Source organism: Podarcis vaucheri (genome assembly GCF_965113315.1).
Source record: "Podarcis vaucheri genome assembly, chromosome: 10".
NCBI lineage: Eukaryota > Metazoa > Chordata > Lepidosauria > Squamata > Lacertidae > Podarcis > Podarcis vaucheri.
Genome location: NC_138748.1, coordinates 16,682,755 through 16,690,458, shown reverse-complemented (window position 1 = coordinate 16,690,458; position 7,704 = coordinate 16,682,755).

The following is a 7,704-nucleotide window of genomic DNA, read 5'->3' as shown; positions in this document are numbered from 1 at the left end:
AGATATAGAGTCAAATAAGAGGTGAGCATTAAAGCTCTGAAGTTCATTTCTGGCTATAGTTTCGATCCAAACTGGAAAACAATTCCTCCATCCTTCCCACTCACAGAGGCTGACGGGTAATACGGTATCCTGTTTGAGGCCAAATTGACATCCACCTTCCAGCCCTCATGCTGCATTTCCCAAAGTCAGGTAAGAAAGGTACAGGCCTTTGGGAAGGAGGTACAAGGCTCTGGCAGGATCTTATCTCCTTCCCAAAGCTGGGAAAGCACTAACTAGGCTTTGGGAAGGAAGTGAGGGGACTCTAGGACCCTGTCAGAGTCTCGTGCCTCGTGCCTCCTTCCCCAAACCTGATGTCTCTCTCACTGGGCTTTGAGAAGCCCCCCCCCCCGCTCAGCACCCAGTGTTTGTGCACTTGGACAGCCCTAAATCCACTCCTGCCACTCACATTGTCAGGCCCCTGCTGTTTGATTTGGCAGGAAATTCAAACTGCTGCCTGATGGTAGTCTGTTGCTTGAGGTTGTGACCACTGGGATGGTATATTAAATGGCTAAGGACCGCAATACCTCAAGGACCACCTCTTTCCATATGAACCTACCCTCATCCTGAGATCATCTTCTGAGGCCCTCCTTCATGTGCCTCCACCTCAAGAGGTCCAGAAGGTGGCAACACAAGAACGGGGCCTTCTCTGCAGTTGGTCCCTGTCTATTGAACGCTCTCCCCAGGGAAGTTTGCCTGGCGCCTTCATTATACACCTTTAGATGCCAGGCAAAAACGTTCCTTTTTAGCCAGGCCTTTAGTTGACCTCATCAACATCCTATACCCTTTTAAAATGTGGCTCTTTTTTTGGGGGGGTATTATTGGGTTATTGTTTCTATTATTATTTTATATATTGTGTTTATATTTTATATATTTTATTGTGTTTATATTTTATATATTGTGTTTATATAAGTGGTGCCTTCCGTGTATGCCTAATTTGGGGGCACCATCAGGAATAATATCATGACTGACAAATGATGGAAGAATTACTAAGAACATGGCTGGTGGAGCCAGTTTGCTATATTACCTCTTTTTTAACTTCTCCTGCCGCTATTATCCTTTTGATGTTGCTTCTGGTAGAGCACAGAATCCCAAACAGGTAGACTGGTGTAAGGCCCAGAGCAGCAACAGCCATCTCAGCTGTACCATATATTTTTGGCCTGCACACACACAAAAAATCAAATATCACACAGGAGCTATTTCCATATGCTTACGGCATTTAGGTCGATTGGTATGTACTTCTAGCAAGATAACCCTAAAGCAATTAGTGCTAATATATTCCAAAAATATTGACTTTTTGACAAACACCGGGCTGCTTTATTACTCAAGTCACTTAGACTTAGGCTCGCAGAAAGAGGCTCAAAAGAGCAACATTTATTAGGCTCGTCATGATTAAGCTGGGCCAAAGGCAATCCTTTTAAACTAGGAGCTATCAGGTAAAAATAATCTATTAACTTTAGCACACAACTCCATTACAGAAAGACCCAGGGGCAAAAATTGGTTCCTAACAGTCAGATGAGCAAATCACTGGGAAACTGACAAACCTAGGGAAGGCTTTCTACCCAGATTATCCGCTGCCCAGGGAAACCTGTGATTAGTGCATTAGTCAAATGACAAGTGGGTCATGCAAAGGAACGAGTTGCAGTGTGGAAATCTCCCTGTTCAGGATTCTAGCCATTGCACAAACCCATTTTTACTCCCAGTCAATCAGCATTCCATGGCAATTGAGTCCTTATTAGCATGTTTTGCATTCCCCAATTATTGGGGTTTTTTGTTTTGTTTTTTTCAATCTCCATTCGCCCCCCCCCCCCATTATCCCTCTTGTGCTTGCATAGGACTATAGTGGTACCTCAGGTTACAGACACTTCAGGTTACGGACTCTGCTAACCCAGAAATAGTACCTCAGGTTAAGAACTTTGCTTCAGGATAAGAACAGAAATCGTGCTCTGGCAGCAACGGGAGGCCCCATTAGCTAAAGTGGTGCTTCAGGTTAAGAACAGTTTCAGGTTAAGAATGGACCTCTGGAACAAATTAAGCTCTTAACCCGAGGTACCACTGTATTTAAGTTATATTGGAAATAGAAGGAATGGTATTTGTCCTCCGCCTTGTGATATTATAGCCATGGAGAGATCAGGATCGAGGCTCACTTCAGAGATGTTTTCCTCTTACTAGACTGGATGAGAGCCAGCAGACTGAAGCTCAACCCAGATAAGACTGAGGTACTGTTAGGGGGTGGTTCCCTAAACAAGATGGGTGGGAGGTCGCCTGCTCTTGATGGGGTTACACTTCCCCTAAAGGAGCAGGTTCGTAGGCTGGGGATACTCCTGGATCCTTTGCTGTCGCTCAAGGCTCAGGTGGCCTCAGTGGCCCAGAGTGCCTTCCATCAGCTTCGGCTGGTGGCCCAGCTACGCCCCTATCTAACTAGAGTGGTACTGCAGTTTAAGAACAGCCCTGTTTATGAACTATTCGGTATAAGAACTCCGCAAAACCAGACGTAGTGTTCCGATTAGCGAACTTTACCTCAGTCTATGAACCGAAGCTGAACGGTAGAAGGGAACTGGCGGCGGGAGGCCTCATTAGGGAAAGAGCACCTCGGTTTAAGAATGGCTTTGGTTTAAGAATGGGCTTCCAGAACAGATTAAGTTCATAAGCCAAGGTACCACTATACTCTTGTCTATGCTCTGGTAACCTCAAGGTTAGATTACGGAAATGCGTTATACGTAGGGCTGCCTCTGAAGATGGCTCAGAAATTTCAGCTGGTGCAGAATTCAGTGGCCAGGTTGCTCACCGGAGCAAGATGGGTTGAACATATTACACCGATCCTGGTCTGACTGCACTCAGTGGCGTAGCGTGGGGGGTGCGGGGGGGGGTCGGCCGCACCGGGCGCAACATCGGGGGGGGGGCGCGCTCACACTCGCAGCTCTCTGCCCTTACCTGGCTCGAGTGCTAAAATCCATGGGTTAGGGGGCGCAAATTACTTGCCTTGCCCCGGGTGCTGACAACCCACGCTACACCACTGACTGCACTGGCTACCATTTAGTTTCCGGCCCCAATTCAAAGTGGTGGTTTTGACCTATAAAGCCTTAAATGGCTCAGGACCACAATACTTCAAAGACCGCCTTTTTACATATGAACCTACCCGGACCCTGAGATCATCTTCTGAGGTCCAGAGGGTGCAACACAAGAAGAGGCCTTCTCTGTAGTTGCTCCCCATCTGTGGAATGCTCTCCCCAGGGAAATTCGCCTGGTGCTTTCATTATACACCTTTAGGCGCCAAGCAAAAATGTTCCTTTTTAACCAGGCCTTTGGTTCATCAAATTTAAATCCTATGCCCTTTTAAAATGTGTTTTTTGTGTGTGTGGGGGGGGCTATTGGGTTGCTGTTTTTATTTTTACAGTGGTACCTCGGGTTACATACACTTCAGGTTACATACGCTTCAGGTTACAGACTTCACTAACCCAGAAATAGTGCTTCAGGTCAAGAACTTTGCTTCAGGATGAGATCAGAAATCGTGCTCTGCCGGTGCGGCAATAGCAGGAGGCCCCATTAGCTAAAGTGGTGCTTCAGGTAAGAACAGTTTCAGGTTAAGTACGGACCTCTGGAACGATTTAAGTACTTAACCCGAGGTACCACTGTATTAGGTGTTTTGTGGTTTTATATCTTGATTTTATTCTGTGACCCGCCCTGAGACCCCCGGGTATAAGGTGGTATACGAAGAAGAAGAAGAAGAAGAAGAAGAAGAAGAAGAAGAAGAAGAAGAAGAAGAAGAAGAAGATACAATCCCAGGGAGAACAATAACATCTGACTATGTTTACCCATGGTCTGTTATGATTATTCTCTCCCTACTGAGATTATTCTCTCCCCACTGAACATGTTAGTCTGTCCCCCTTAGTGCTAGTGAGTGGATTGCCAGCTTTAAAGTAGGTAGTGTATTTGTTTCCAAAAGTGAAACATTTCCCCTTCTCACCCTACAGGAAAATTCCAATTTTCTTGGTGCAACATTTCTCCTTTGCAGTAGGAACAGAAAGGATCTTTGTGTCAGTTGCTAACTACCTATGTACAACTGGAGTGGAAAAGAAAAATGGTGCCCATCCAAACAGAGTAGTCCATTTTAGGTAGTTTGGTGGTGCATGAATGAGTGGAAGAAACCTCAGTCTAGTGTATCCTCCTCTCCCTTATCCACTTGCCACCATATGTCCAATGGCAGGGAGCCTGGAGAAAGACCCCCGACAGGACAGCGTACGCAACAACATCTGTAGGGCCACAGATTTCTTGCTCCTGGCATAAAGGATCCTCGTTATGATACCAAATCCACAGAAATTTAATAATAATAATAATAATAATAATAATAATAATAATAATACAGTGGTACCTCAGGTTACAGACGCTTCAGGTTGCAGACGCTTCAGGTTACAGACTCCGCTAACCCAGAAATAGTACCTCAGGTTAAGAATGGACCTCCAGAACGAATTAAGTTCTTAAGCTGAGGTACCACTGTAATAGTAATAATAATAATAATAATAATAATAATAATAATAATAATAATAATAATAATAATAATAATTTATTTATACCCCGCCCATCGGGCTGGGTTTCCCCAGCCACACTGGGTGGCTCCCAACCGAATATTAAAAACACAATAGAGCATTAGGGATGAAAAACGTCCCTAAACAGGGCTGCCTTCAGATGCCTTTTAAAAGCAGGATCGTATCTTATTGCCTTGACATCTGTTGGGAATGATATTCAAAGGTTGTGTGGAGTATCTCCGCTATTCCATGTTGTTTGTTTCCAAGAGGCACAGGCAGAAATCATTTCTCTACAAGGGTTCTGCAAGCACAGTTAAGATAATATCTCTTTTCATCCCTGGGAAGGGGAGCACAGTAGCTGTGCCCGTTATAAAATCTTCTGCATCTATGGGGAAGATTAACAGCTATACTGTACATGTAAATACATACTTCTCTAGTTTGAAGAGGTTAGCTCTAGTCATTAGATGCCCTGCAATTTTGCTCGTGCGCCTTCTGATTAGCATCTGAGAAGCATCGCCGAAGACCCAGTTCACCCCTAGTGCACTTCAAAGTATCAAAAGCTTCATTTCAATGGATCTTTATTGCGATATCATCCATGCCACATAGCACTCGCTAGCAGCAATACTGTTGTTATTTTGAAGAGGGGAGTACCCACTCAGCCAGAAGAGATTTTCTGCTAGCCTAAATTATGACAGAGTGCTACTTTCCTTCTGGATCTGAACTTGCAATGACTGATTGGTATGCAAGCAGGCATATTCCACTCAGAAGTGGAGAATAAATGGAGCTATTTAATCTTCATGCTTAAATTCCAAGGGGAGATGGTGAATTTTCAGCCATCGACTCTGAATATGAGACAAGATGTAACTAAAGGATCCAAAAGCAGAAACAGTTTTCCCGGAATAAAGAATGTAAAAGGTTTAAAAAGTATTTATTGGCATTTCTAAGTGTACTGTAACAACAACAACAACAACAACAACAACAACAACAACAACAACAACAACATATTTATACCCCGCCCATCTGGCTGGGCTTCCCCAGCCACTCTGGGCGGCTTCCAACAAAATATTAAAATGATGAGCAGGGTATAAATTATTATTATTATTATTTATTATTAGTTGTGTAGTTATTTATCTCCTTGACATCTGAAGGGAAGGTGTTCCACAGGGAGGGCACCACTACTGAGAAGGCCCTCTCTCTGGTTCCCTGTAACTTCACTTCTTGCAGTGAGGGAACCAGCAGAAGACACTCAGAGGCCCCTTTGTGCTTTATTTCATTTATAGTGCTTTTGTGGTTTATCACGGATTACAATAACAAGAAATGCATTGAATTCAAGACCATGGCAAAGCCAAGAGCTGAGAGGTAAGGAGAGATATAAACATAAAGGGAAAAGGGGTAACAGAATGTTCCAACTGCAATTTATTTGACAAGCATAGTTAATTTTTAATTTTGATAACATAATTAAGTAGCAAAAGCACCATAGGCTATTTTTAAAAATTAATAATGCTTCCGTCCTACAAGGGCTCACAGGAATGTGGAAGAAATACTGGAAAAAGAACAACAACCCACAAATAGCTGCGATTCAAAGAGGGCAATTGCACATGAACGAGGGTGTTGGGTAAACTTTCCTTTGTGGATCTATTTGCAGAACCTCCCATTCCCACAGGATCAACCAACGAGATGGGAGAGAAGATCAGCTTTCATCTTCAGGAGTGGGAGCTGCTGCAGGGACAATTTCAAAGGAAACTGCCACTGTGTGCATGAGTTCCACTCTTGCGTGAGAACGACTTATTTGGCTTGCAGCTTCAGGTTGCTCTGACTCCTAAGAGAGCAACAGACCTTTCACGAAGATGTCATTTCAAAGCCATCAAATGCACGGCGTGAGCTAAGAAGGCAACGGGAATGCACAGAGGACAAAGTGCAAGCAACCACAGTCCTTTTTCTCTGTACTTATGTAATTCATACCTGGACTGAAAAGCAGCTCAGAAGTGGTTCATTTTTTAAGCCCAATTCCGGGCCCAATAAGCACTTTGCTGGTGGCTTGGTAGCCCATAGATTGCAGCAAAATACTGGGCAAAACTTTGCCCAGTGTCTTCTCTGTGTGATGGGCTCATGGAGAAAAGCTGTCCCATGAGCCCTTGCTACAGTGGGGAGGGAAAAGCCTATATAAGACAGCGTCCCCCGGAGCTTACAGCCATTTTGCTTTGGGTCACTGGTTCACAGGGCCGGAAAGGATTTACTTTCTCTCAACCTGATTTTTACTTGGTTGGGGTTTTGTTGTTGTTGTTGTTTTGCCTTTCCCACAGTGAAATTATGGCTTTAATAATAATAATAATAATAATAATAATAATAATAATAATAATAATTTATTTGACCCCCCCCCCATCTAGCTGGGTTTCCCCAGCCACTCTGGGCAGCTTCCAACAAAACACTAAAATACAATAATCTATTAAACATTAAAAGCTTCCCTAAACAGGGAAGCTGTTCCCTATAAAGAATTGGTGTGATTTTATCCCATCACTGTTGTATAGTCTGGTTATTTTGCTGCTCTCATGGGTCACATAATGCGCCTGCCTGGCCACAGAAAAACAGTCAGTAGGGGAAAAGAGAAATAGGCTCCCCCCTTTCTGCACTCCTGGTAAAGGTAAAGGTAAAGGGACCCCTGACCATTAGGTCCAGTCGTGGCCAACTCTGGGGTTGTGGCACTCATCTCACTTTATTGGCAGAGGGAGCCGGCGTACAGCTTCTGGGTCAAGTGGCCAGCATGACTAAGCCGCTTCTGGAGAACCAAAGCAGCACATGGAAATGCCGTTTACCTTCCCGCTGGAGTGGTACCTATTTATCTACTTGCACTTTGACATGGTTTCAAACTGCTATGTTGGCAGGAGCAGGGACTGAGCAATGAAAGTTCACCCCGTCGCGGGGATTTGAACCGCCAACCTTCTGATCGGCAAGTCCTAGGCTCTGTGGTTTAACCCACAGTGGCTCCCACCACTCCTGGTACACATTTCCAATCCGGATTGCAGGTTAACCATTAAATACATTAAAATAAAAGCACATTTATGCGGTGTAATCCTATACACGCCAGGGTGCAGAACTCATTGAACTCAGTGGGGCTTATTTCAGAATGGACATGCATAGGACT